This window comes from Pelobates fuscus, chromosome 4 (genome assembly GCF_036172605.1).
Source record: "Pelobates fuscus isolate aPelFus1 chromosome 4, aPelFus1.pri, whole genome shotgun sequence".
Lineage (NCBI taxonomy): Eukaryota > Metazoa > Chordata > Amphibia > Anura > Pelobatidae > Pelobates > Pelobates fuscus.
In genome coordinates, this window is record NC_086320.1 from 306,500,374 (window position 1) to 306,514,065 (window position 13,692).

The window sequence follows — 13,692 nt, forward strand, 5'->3', positions numbered from 1 at the left end:
ACTAACACAAAACACACTCTGCATACACTAATACAACAAACACTGCATACACTAACACCACACACACTCTGCATACACTAACACAACACACACTCTGCATAACCTAATACAACAAACACTGCATACACTAACACCACACACACTCTGCATACACTAACACAACACACACTCTGCATACACTAACCCAACACACACTCTACATACACTAACACAACACACACTCTGCATACACTAACACCACATACACACTGCATACACTAACACAACACACACTGCATACACTAACACAACACACACTGCATACACTAACACAACACACACTGCATACACTAACACAACACACACTCTGCATACACTAACACAACAAACACTGCATACACTAACACACACACACACACTGCATACACTAACACAACACACACACACTGCACACACTAACACAACACACACTCTGCGTACACTAACACAACACACAAACTGCGTACACTAACACAACACACACTGCATACACTAACACAACCCACACTGTACATGCACTAACACAACACACACTGCATACACTAATACAACACACACACTGCATACACTAATACACTAATACAACACACACACACTGCATACACTAATACAACACACACTCTGCATACACTACACACTAACACACTCACTGCCTCCACTATACTGACACACACTCTGCATTCGCTATCACATTAACACACTCTGCATTCACTACACTAACACACACTCTGCATCCGCTACACACTAACACACTCTCTGCATTCACTACACATTAACACTCTGCATTCACTACACTAACATACACTCTGCATCCACTACACACTAACACACTCTCTGCATTCACTACACATTAACACACACTCTGCATTCACTGCACTAATACACACACACTACATTCATTACACTGACACACTCTGCATTCACTACACACCAACACACGCTCTGCATTCATTACACACTAACACACACTCTGCATTCATTACACACTAACACACACTCTGCATTCACTAAACTATGCACACACTCTGGATTCACTATACTGACACACACTCTGCATTCACTACACTAACATACACTCTGCATTAACTGTACACACAGCATCCACTATACAAACATCCTGTATTCACAGTACACACACTACATCCACCACAAATTGAAACACTCTGCATTCACTATACACAGACACTGCGTCTAATACACACACTACATCCACTACAGACACTGCATTCACTAAACACATTTCATCTAGTACATACAAACACTACATCCACTACACAAACACACACTACATCACTGAACACACACTACATCCACTACTCAAATACACTCTGCGTTCACTATACACACTGCATCCGCTACACAAACACACACTCTGCATTCACTGCACAAACAGTATCTAATACACACAAACACTACATCCATTACACACATTCTAATTCACTTCCACTATACACACCACATTCAGTCCTGCATCATTGTCAGCGGACTAGGTAGGGCGTGGGCGGGCCCGGGAGGGAGGGGGGGGCCCAGACCTTTTGCTTTGTCAGGGGCCCCAAAATTTCTGATGGTGGCCCTTAGCGCACTATTAAGAGATTTGTGGCTGATTCAGAGCACAGACGGGTTAGTGCAGATAACGGCACATTGAGGAAGATTTCTGCCAGATCCATGCATCGGATCAAGAGAGCAGCTGCTAAAATACCATTACATAGCAGCAAACAGATATTTGAAGCTGCTGGTGCCTCTGGAGTCCCATGGACATCAAGGTGTAGAGTCCTCCAGAGTCTTGCAACTGTGCATAAACCTTCTATTCGGCAACCACTGACCAATGTTCACAAGCAGAAACGGCTGCATTGGGCAGAAAAATATATGAAGACTAATTTTCAAACAGTCCTCTTCACTGATAAGTGCCGTGCAACCCTGGATGGTCCAGATGGATGGAGTAGTGGATGGTTGGTGGACGGCCACCCTGTTCCAACAAGGCTGCGACGTCAGCAAGGCGGTGGTGGAGTCATGTTTTGGGCCGGAATCATGGGAAGAGAACTGCTTGGCCCCCTTAGGGTCCCCGAAGGTGTAAAGATGACCTCTGCGAAGTATGTGGAGTTTCTGACTAACCACTTTCTTCCCTGGTACAGAAAGAAGAACTATGATTTCCATAATAAAATCATCTTCATGCATGACAATGCACCATCTCATGCTGCAAAGAATACCTCTGCATCAATGACTGCTATGGGGATAAAAGGAGAGAAAGTCATGGTGTGGCCTCTATCCTCCCCTGACCTCAATCCTATTGAGAACCTTTGGAGCATCCTTAAACAAAAGATCTATGAGGGTGGGAGGCAGTTTACATCCAAACAGCAGCTCTGGGAGGCTATTCTGACATCTTGCAAACAAATTCAAGCAGAAACTGTCCAAAAACTCACAAGTTCAATAGATGCAAGACTTGTGAAGCTGCTATCAAATAAGGGGTCCTATGTTAAAATGTTTAAAAAGTTGTTATAAGTTTGATTGAAATAGCTTTTGATTTCAGTAAATATGCTGCAAACACAACAAATGACAATTTTTAGTTCTTTACAACCTATAAAGTGTTTTGAAACTTACTGTGCGTAATAATTTGGAACCGTGCATTGTAAGTTTTTTATGTTTAAAAAAATCTGTTATAATTAGGAGGTTTGTTCAATAAAATTTGAATTGTACTCTTAATAGTCGATAACATGAGAATTATGCTGACTGTTATTTACATCAATTATTTAGATAAATGAGAAAAATATAATTTGCATAATAATTTGGAACAGGGTGTAGTATTGGTATTGCGAGTTACTTTTTTGCTTTATGCCTCATGGTCATGGTCTCCAGTTGATTATATACTGTGTCCTATCTTATATTTTACTTAGCCATGTTGGATTGTGTAGTTTTTTTTTCTGTTACTTACCTCAGTTCACCAGGCTAATTGCCCCTCAAATTATTTGTGTCCATATAAATATTACCTAATGTAACAATATTCCAGTCTTAAACCATAGGCTGGTGATTTAACTCCATTGTTATGTTACTCAAGATAAAATGGGGAGGTGTGGCTAGCCAAGCTAAAGACAAGACATGTTCCCACGGAGCTTCATCTCAGACCTAGTAAAAATACTATAAATTTGTATCATCCAGCTCCAAAAGGCTTTGGCTCTCATGTCTCCCACCAGAGACAAACATGGTGCCTGTGGTGCTGAGTGATGAGGAGGTCTTGATGGGAGCACGGGATGAAGGGGAGAGACTCACCTCGCCTCAAATGAGGAATGATGTCTACCAAGACTCCGACTCAGATGCAGACTCCTTACCAGCCACGAAATGTGACATAAAACATATCCTGGTAGACCTGTGGAAAGTCTGGAAATCAGGCCTCACAGAGACGCAATCGGAGTTGTGGGTCTTCTGCCAGAAGATCACAGACATGTAGACCAGAGAACAAACCAGAGATGGTCAACTCCACAACACCCAGAGTAAGGTGGACAGCTTATCCCAGCAAGCCTAAAAGCTCACTAAGACAGTGTCCACTTTGTAATCCAGGCACAGAAGAAGAAATATCCACATTAGGGGTATTCCAGAAAATTTCAGAGGTGATGCTGTACTACCCTTTGTACAGCGGCTACTAACCTCCATAAGCCTTAAAGGAAAAATTGAACAAGCGGTGTCACTCTCTGCATTCAGGGTCCGCAAAGCTGTAACAGCTCCTCCGGAGGTGTCCAGAGGCACAATAGTGGTAACCAATGATATAGCCAGCCAGTCTGCTATCATAAACCGCTCCAGAGAGCTTGGCCTTATCCAGTTTGAAGAAATTGTGGTGGCGATCTACAGAGACATTCCATTTGCTATACTGTTTGAGAAGAGGCATTTAGCCTTGATAGCCAGGCACCGAGAACTAAAATGATGATAAAATACCGCTGGGGAGACAGAAGACACAAGACTTTCTTTATCCTCATCTGGGGACCCAGTGTCCTCCCTGAATTTACCAGCTAAGCAACCATAAGGGACCCAGAAAGATGGGACTTAGATGTGACAGATTTTTGAACAGAGTCTTTACATCTTTATACCAGTTATAGGCTGTCATATTTGCCTGAGCATTCCACTGGACACATACTGGTTTTGGGATTTAAAAGGTACAATTCCCTTTAAAGGAATGGTTCAAGCACCATAACCACGGCAGCATTTTTTCCAGGGTCTGGTCTTTTTTAAAACACAGGCAGCTTTGCTGAACATACATCACATATGGTATTCTGATCAATTATACGAGACCAATGTCTGGCTTCAATATTTGCAAATCTTCAGTATAAACACTGTCCAAACAGTAAAATATCTGTAATAGAATAGCTCTATTCATTTTTTTGGGGGGGTGGGGTCGGGGGTTAGAAACACAAGCTGCTAAGGAGAAACTGGTTTCCAAGACAACTACTATTTGTGTGTTGACACAAGTCAACAGCAGGAGAAAGTAAGCAGAGTTATGGTTGACAAGTGGGCTTCATTTTTTTTTTTTATAAATTCACTACAACTGGACCTATTCAGAGTTTCAGCCTCACTTGGGAAGAGAGCCAAGTAAAGTGCATTGTTATTTAGCCTAGAGTTTTTCAGTCAGAACCTTACATTTTAAGTAAAGTGTTCTACTGAGACTCCTCAGTCGTTTACAGATAAAGCAGGTTCTCAGACAATCTGCTTTCTGTAATTATTACAACCCCAGCCTACTGTTAAGGTTTTGAAAGGCTTTGACACCTTGTTCAGACATGGGCAAACCAATTACAGCCCCACGATGAATAGGTTTTGACAGTTGTAAAACCCTTTCAAACACTAAAAGAGTACTCACAAGATTATGTATTGTGTACGCAAGGATCTCCCTCTGCTTCAGCACTATGATTAAAAAGAGATAAATTAAGTAAATAAAAATCATTGTTAGGCGTCATTCAGTACAAACAAAGTTTTCTGGTTATTTTATGTTCCTGTTACTTTACATTACATACAACTGTGTGTGTATATATACACTTAATTGTTTGTAAAGTAACAGAATAAATTTAAATATATATATATACATACACATTTCAGGACCTATCCTGAAGAAAGTTAGCTCAATCTAACTGAAACTTTGATAATAAACAAGAAGGTATAACTGAATTAAAGGTCATTGGAGTGCAGTTTGTTTGGAAGGTGGATTATCTGCTTAACGTTGCACCGGGCAAGTTGAAATTTAAGTCCTCGCTCAAGTGAAATATCTGTGATTTTTTATATATATACACACACACATATACATACATATATTATTTTTTATTTATTAATTTACTTATTTGTTACAATAATAAAAGCATGTTAGTTCAATCTTTCTGGATTTAACAGTTGCGAATTTGTGACAAGAGGATTAAGTGCCATTACTAATGCATCCTATGGGATTATCTGCCATCTAAAACGATATGAACAAGACAGGGCTCTTGCCCTTTGTTCCAACAGCTGTAAATCTGCTTTTTTGAATGACTGTAAATGTCCTATCCATTAATCTTGTCCCAAAAGCATTCCGCCTTTCAAGCCATTGTTGGTTTTCTTTTTTGTTTTGTTCTAAATTGTGACTATAAAATCAAATTTTAAAAAATGTGTATTCTTCATGCAGAATCTTTAAACACGAAGGACTAATGATGGTCTATGTCAGGGTTAGGCAACCTATGGCACACAGGTTGCCAGACACAAACAGGCTGGCTGGCAGATCAGAGGATCTCCACCATAACTGACCTAATTGGGCTCCTGATAGACTCAATGGTCGATGCTTTACTTGGTTGATGCAGAATTTTGATTCCAATGAAAATGCATGCTAGTGTCCACTGAGCAGTCAGCACTAGCCATACCTATGGCATACAGTAAGGGTCAGCGCTGGGAGTGAGTAATTAGCGCACTTCCTCCCAACACTTTTGCGGGAACACGGCAGCCTGCAGCAACCCTGTGAATGAGTAGCTCAGTCCCCTGTGGATCCCACAGAAGCTACTCTCCTGGTGCTAAATAGTAATTAAAAAGAGGTACGATATATAATATAAATTATTATAAATGTATGTATGTGTAATAGTGTGTGTATAGCAGTCTGTATGGCTAGCAGTGTGTTTGTATGTGTGGCAGTGTGATTTAGTGTGTTTGTGTGTGTGTGTGTGTGTGTGTGTAGCATTTGTGTGTGGAAGTGTATAATTGTGTGTATGCCTGACTTGTACACAGGGTTGGTGTTGCATATTGGTGTCGGTGTGTGCATCCCATGAATTTGTCTAGAATTATCCGGGTACCTGCGTGTGTCTGAATATATTTGTTTGGAAGTGTGTGTAAGACATATATGTACACAGCCCACACATACACAACAACACCACACACAAAATGACATAAAGCTACACACACAATACATACACACATAAACAGCCCCTTTATACTCAGCTCACATACATACATAACACACAGATTACCACAAAATGTTCATGCACATACACAATAACACATACAGCACACATACACATACATTTACAACCCTTCAAAGAAGCCACATCACCCATACATAACATGAACATAATATGACAACTCATACACATACTAATCTTTTTTTTTTTTTTAAATGGGACCACATCCCATCCCAAATAAATGATGCTAGAAGGTTGCCTACTCTTGGTGTAAAATATCATAAAACACCTACTCAGATAACATTAGTGGGACTTTTAGAACTGCTGAACTTACATATGTAGGACATGATGGTAAGGCGCTCTTAAAGCTTGATGTCATGGATTATCTTCTAATGCATTCTACTATAGTCCTTAAGGACTAGTGTTTATCCTCTAAACACAGCTCAAGCAGATTGTCCTTTCCTGATAATCAATGCAATATCATTACAATGAAACTTACTTTGAGGGCTTTATTTTATTAACTATGAATGCAGCCAATGGGATATTATTTGTTACTAACTATTTAACTCATATTTCTAGTGCTAAGGAATTGTTGGTACTATATAAATCATAAAATAATATTAAAATAATAAAATTTTACTTTTATTAGAAATCTGAAGTCTGGAACTCAAATTCAGGGATTTGTAATATTTTCCTAGCCATCTATCGCCAGCAAAACATTTCTAAACTAAGCTCCATTTGATAATAGCCATTCATTCAATGAGTACTCGGAAATTAGACATTTCTGATCATATAACATTGAGTACAGCCCCCAACCTATACCGACGTACTCCGTGAGGGACATGTTCCCTGAGATTAAATACTGCTAACTGAGTCAAGATTTATAACTAAATAAACAGATGGGATGTTGAGAAGATTTTATAGAATGAAGAATTATTTTCACTTGACATATGAAGACTGTTACTTAACCCTTATAATATTGCTACACCACATTTTGCCTAATATCTGTCAGTTACTATATTAAAAGCAAACTCGGCTAGCAAAGGCTAACTAACTACACTGTGTGGTCATCTCCATCTTTATCTATCTTGTGCATTTTACCAGCTGTTGTTGGTATAAATTATTTTGTTTGCCATCTATTTTTCTTCTGCGTGCGCTTTGACCATTGTTCATAATAAAACTTCCTTTATTAAAAGGATACTATGTGCACCCAGACCACTTTATCGCATTGAAGTGGTCTGGGTGCAGTGTGCCTGTCTCCTTAACCCTGCAATGCAAAACGTTGCAGTTTCAGAGAAACTGCATTGTTTACATTGCAGGGTTAAGACAACCTCTAGTTGCTGTCTCCCAGAAGGCCAGTAGAGTAGCTTCCAGGATTTTCATGGAATTTAACTCAGTGAAACAACGTTGGGTGTCCTCACGCTTTGCATGACAACGTCCAGCGTCTTCTAAATCCCAACAGCAAAGCATTGGTTCAAAGCTTTCCTATGGGGAAGCTCTAATTCGCATGTGGTGCTCATTAGATATTCTATTGGTGTGACGTCGCTGGAGGAGGTGATCGACACGGACATGGGTAAGGGACACTAGAGGAAATTGGAGACTTTGTATTCCTAACATTATAGTGTTCCTTTAAGTTCTGTCTTTGTCTGGTAAAGAATCATGTTACATGAACAGTCCCATTTGATAGTTTTTTTATTACATAAGTATTTTGCTATCTTCTGTTTGTGTTTTTTTTTTTTTTTTATCTAATTTGCTTAAGGAACCAAGGCACCTCATTTATAAATTGTCTATGCAGTGGCAGCTTTTAAATTCATAGTTAAATGTGAGTTGTGTTAAACTGGATTTTTATCACTATTTTTTTTTATCTAGTACAGACAAATAGTGATTTTTAACCCTGTTACCACCAAGAGTTGTGTGCACCATGACAAAGTTCTTGCTGATTTTGTTGACCCCCCCTTACCTCCCAGCATGGAGTGGAGAATGTAGAGGACAAAATGGGGCTATTTCTCAATTTAGAAGGGGTCGTGGGTCATGAGTAACACAACTCATTTTTTTTTTATACCAGTCATACGTGTACACCATACAAAAATAAATGCTTGAACCCGTGGTTTTCAGAGTCGTTTCCAAGTTTGATCTTTGTGAATAAATGACGTGCAATTATTTTATCCTTACCTGATATTTCTTTCTGAATTGCTTTCTTCACTTTCATACATTTTTATAAATAACAAAACACCTTTTGTAGAAAATAGAACATTTTGATGCAGAAAAAAAAAATACAAATTTATATTTAACGGATTGCTTTATGTTTAAAATATTGTTTGAAAGCTAGTTTCCTATGCAGCTGATGCTTGCAGAGCTATCAAGTTGCTGCTTGATATAATTCCTTAAGAATGACCTTCCGTCCTTGGAACAATGTCTTCCCTGGGTGAGTCTCTCCTTTCCTGCTTTATAAGCATCTTCTATGCACTCTCTGATCTATTTTGGCTTTGAAGCTGATTTTAATTACAAGTTGTGCAAGCTGTGAACAATATCTTCTTTTTAAGCCTATCTGAGGGTTTCTGTGTACAGTATTTACAGTGTTTAATACCCTAGAACAACCTGACTTTGTTCAGGTCAATCTGGATTTATTTGTGCGCAGGTTCTATCAGCAATCATGGACTATAAAAGGGGTGCACGCTTTTCTCTTATAAAGATTAATCAAATTTGGGCCAAAAGTGTCTTTAGAAGAACAATGCACATTAACCATTTATTAAAAACCTATAAATATTTTTTTTTTTAGATTATCACTCCTAGTGGCTAAATTCATTCATCCTACACCCTGCAAGAAAAAAGAAGTACTGACACATCCCCATAATGGAAAAGATCACACATTCAAGTAGAGGATGTTTCAATGACTGTTGTCCAGCTTGGTAACCTCGGTTTACATGTTCTGACCCGGAGACATAGATAGGTACATAGTCTCACTTCCCCTTCTCTCGTTCTGAAATGAGGCTCAGCTGTCCTCTCCTAATATCAAAATCATCCCTCCCCTCCTTGGTGTATTTTGGTGACCTATTTAAATGTACCTGAAACATTGGGACAAGCCCTCATTACTTTTTAATCTTATAAAACCAAACACATGGCTGACATATTGGCATGTAGCATTACATCTAACTATATTTTCATTCATCTAGCAATTTGGTCAGCACTGTATACAGGGCCGTCTTAACAGCATTATAGGCCCCCGGGCAAAGCAGTGCACTGGGGCCCTGCCTACACAACCACTCACAGGAATGAAAATGAAAATTATCGATAGCATTATCTTTATAGTTATTGGTGGCTCCAACAAAATCGGTGTTCAAACATTAAAAAACATGCTTTACAGCAGAGCTTAATCCACAAGATTGTGCATTTGTTAACAAGGGGAGGAAACTGATATGGACTGTTAAAAATGTTAAAAGCACTTTATTATAGTTTTATGGCTGTTGATTTTGTCTTGCTTATGTACAATTAGTACTCGTGTTTTCGTCAAGGTCAAGATATGTATTCGCAACAGCATGATTGCATGTACAGATAACAGCTGATACTGAGGTGATTAGTCCACATAAACATTTTAATACAGAGGGTTTGGAAGTTCTGAATAAATCTCCCGGATTACTATACTGCATAAATTGGCAAGCCTATGGGGCCCCTATGCTCGTGGGGTCCCCGGGCAGCTGCCCAGCGTGCCCATGCATTGACAGCCCTGACTGTATATAGATTACACAGTCTCTACTGATTTCTCTGAATTGCTGTGTCCAGACCGTTCTCAATGCCACATGTCATACTTGTGTATATATATATATTTTTTTTATATATATATATATTTTTTTTTTTTTTTTTAAGGACTTCTCACTTTTGTACAAATTGTAAACAGGCCTGCTTTTAAATATTGGCATGACAAACCAGAAACAGAATGCATGAAAGCCTTAAAGAAAATATGACCTAATGTATATAACCAGCCTGAGCAAGAACAGGCCTGACCCCCTATACATTTGATGAGGTAATGCTTACATTTTCTTCTAAGAAGATCAGGATTAGAATATGTCTGCATTTGTCAGTCATCAGAGAAAAGAGTAGTTAAACAAATGGAAAATAATGAACCACCCATAATTTGAACACATGAAAACAATTCTTGATGAAACATGCTTGAAACACATAAAAAGAAACTCTCATTTCAAAATTCAAATGTTTATTTTGAATTAATTTATTTTAACAAACCAAAACAGAGTGCAAGAAAATACTAAGATTGGACACTAAGCTAATTAGCTTGCCGATTGATTGGTCCCTGCTCAGTTTGCGAGCTTTTTTAGTTCAACTTGTGCCATTGTACATAGAACCCAAACCAGTTGCATTTCACACTGATACCACTTTAACATTTAGATCCTATCTGAAATGCTAGTTGGCTCCATCTGAGTGAGAGATACAGTAAACTCAAAGACTCAATGTGGGCTTGTTTGGACTTGTCAGTGAGGTGTGACCGATATCCTTCATGGTGAATATGGAGTACACTTCTGGATTGCCCTTTCACCTCAGGTAGACCTTAGCCAAGCCACAAAAAATAAAAAAATAAATGAATGCAAGAGAATAGACCACTCAGTTATCATGCCCTTCAGTGTGCCCCCACTTAATTCTCAAGTTGGTTTACAGCTTAGGACCATTTTCCCATCAGACTCTTCCCACTCTAAAAGGCAGTCCAGAAAAAACAAACATTTGCATGGTAGCTTGACCCACAGTTCAGATGGTGCGCATTATCTCAATGACCCACACTTCAAGTATAATATATTTTGCGTTAAAATACATTTTGCTAAATATATTAAGTAGACTTCAAATTATGTTGAACGAATCTAAACTGAGAAAATTAATGCTGCTACAGTAACAGCTTATAGTAAACAGGTGACTTAGTCCTGATGAATGTGATGTTGCGTGTTCCTTCCATTGGGTAGATCCAATGGGTCTAGATCCAGGGGTCAAGAAGTAACCATCTGTCGTAGGGAAAGTCAGTCAATTTATCAACCTATAATTCTAATGTCAGTTAGTCCTATTCACGTTCTTAGATTGACAATTGTGATTTGCAGAGCATCTATTTATTTATTTAATTTTGTTGTCTGCCAATGTATTAAATATCTCCATAAACCATAGTAACCTGGGTATATCTCAGAATACATTATTGGTAAAGAATACTGTATCAAATGTACCTGAAGTTCTGCTCCAGAATAATCTACAAGTAAGTTCCAATTTAAATAAAAAAGGGTTTAATATAAGGAGGGTTATTCACTAACGTGAGAATTCAATGTCAATTCAGAGAGAATTACAAATTAAAATTCAAAATACTGAATTTCGAAACATTTTCTTAGTCAGCTTTCTGTTAGGCTACTCTGGTCTTGACTTTGAAATTCCCTTGGAATTCCCTCGGAATTCTCATTTTAGTAAATAACCCTTCAGGTATACAAGAAGAACATATTGAGAATGCACCAAACATTTATCCAATATATTATCGTTAATGTTCTTAGACTTGGAAAACACTTTTCTCCACTATTAGTTAGACTTTTCTTATAGTATACATCTGATTATATGATTGTCTTGGTCATTATTTATTTATTTTTTTAATTGGTCATCTGATCACCAAATAGCAGTCAAGACAAAGCAGTGTGGGTGTTAAATAGTAAGCAAGCTTGAAATAGCAAACTTGTGTCAGTTCCTCCTCTATTGTATTAGTGACCCAGTTGCTAGTTTTTTGATAGCTAGCAGCTACGAGTTGCTCACTGTTTACACATACCACTACCTGCAGCACAGCAGGTATGGGAATAAGGGAGGTTGTAAACCTCCCTTATAACTATATAGGGGTTATATTGACCCTGGTGGGCCTGGGACAAGGAAGCGGTAAAGAGCTCTGCTCTCATTCAGGCAAACCAAAACTAAGCATGGATGAGATTCAGATTGGGGCAAATATTGTTTTATTTTCTCACTACTAACCTGTTACACAACATGCTGTCTAGCACAGTCTCCTAAAACAGAACATGACATTTGGTAGCAGAGCATGGTAGCCAAATCCCAACATATGAAGACCAAAGTAGCATTTGCTTGCATACTGATGATTTCAATGCAAAACTGCTTTTATAATAAATCTATGTTTTTTTGAACTTGAAATACACAACACTTTATATGATACCACCTTGTGGGAGCATGAGACCAGAAATAAACCTTGATCCATTGGAAAAATGTTAGAAGGGCATTCTTTATCACATGCTGTATTACTGTATGGTTTTACAATTTTTTGTTCCTTCCCTTTAAGCATAATCACACATAATAAGGTGGTCATAGTCACACAATGGAAACTCCAAGAAGGCAAACTTATAAAAAAAAACAAATTAGTTGTTAATATTGATAATGCTCATGAAAGAAAACTGAGGATTCACAATTTTGATTTGAAAATTTTCAAATCAGCATAGAAAAATTAGAGAAATCATGGTATTATTGTAATCTAGAAGCAAAATAATGTCAAATGACTTTTGTTTAACATTTATACCCCCAAATAAAGAGTTAAATTCTTAATATATATTTCCCTTGGGCTAAGACTGGAAGAAAGAAGATTTTGTCTAAGGCAAAGAAAAGTTTTTTTACTGTAAGAACAATAAGGATGTGGAATTCGCTGCCTGAAGAAGTGGTTTTATCAGAGTCCATACAGATGTTCAAACAGCAACTAGATGCATACTTGCAAAAACAGAATAGTCAAGGATATAATTTTTCAATGTAGGGTAATAGCTGCTTGATCCAAGGATTAGTCTGACTGCCATTCTGGGGTGAAGAAGGATTTTTTTTTCCCCTAGTTTGTTGCAAGTGCTTCAAACTGTTTTTTTTTTTTTTTTTGCCTTCTTTTGGATCAACAGCAAAAACAAATGTGAGGAAGGCTGAACTTGATGGACGCAAGTCTCTTTTCAGCTATGTAACTATGTAACTTGGTAATTTTAAAAAGTTAACAATTAGCAAAAAAATCAACAACTTCGGTTCTCCAAAATCTGAATCAATAAAATCCATATTTTTACATTTATGGAAGACATCCAAATAATCTGATCAGACAGTGATCTGGTATATTTTTTCAGATTCACAAAACTGAAAACACACTGAAATATCTACGGTCCTGAAGGTGAAATTAAAATTGGTTCTAATTGTCAGAACTGTGACAAAATATAACCTTTGCTAAACAGAAAATGGCAACTCCAAACTAGATGGCACCACCGTAAAGATTTACTCCAAAAAACTT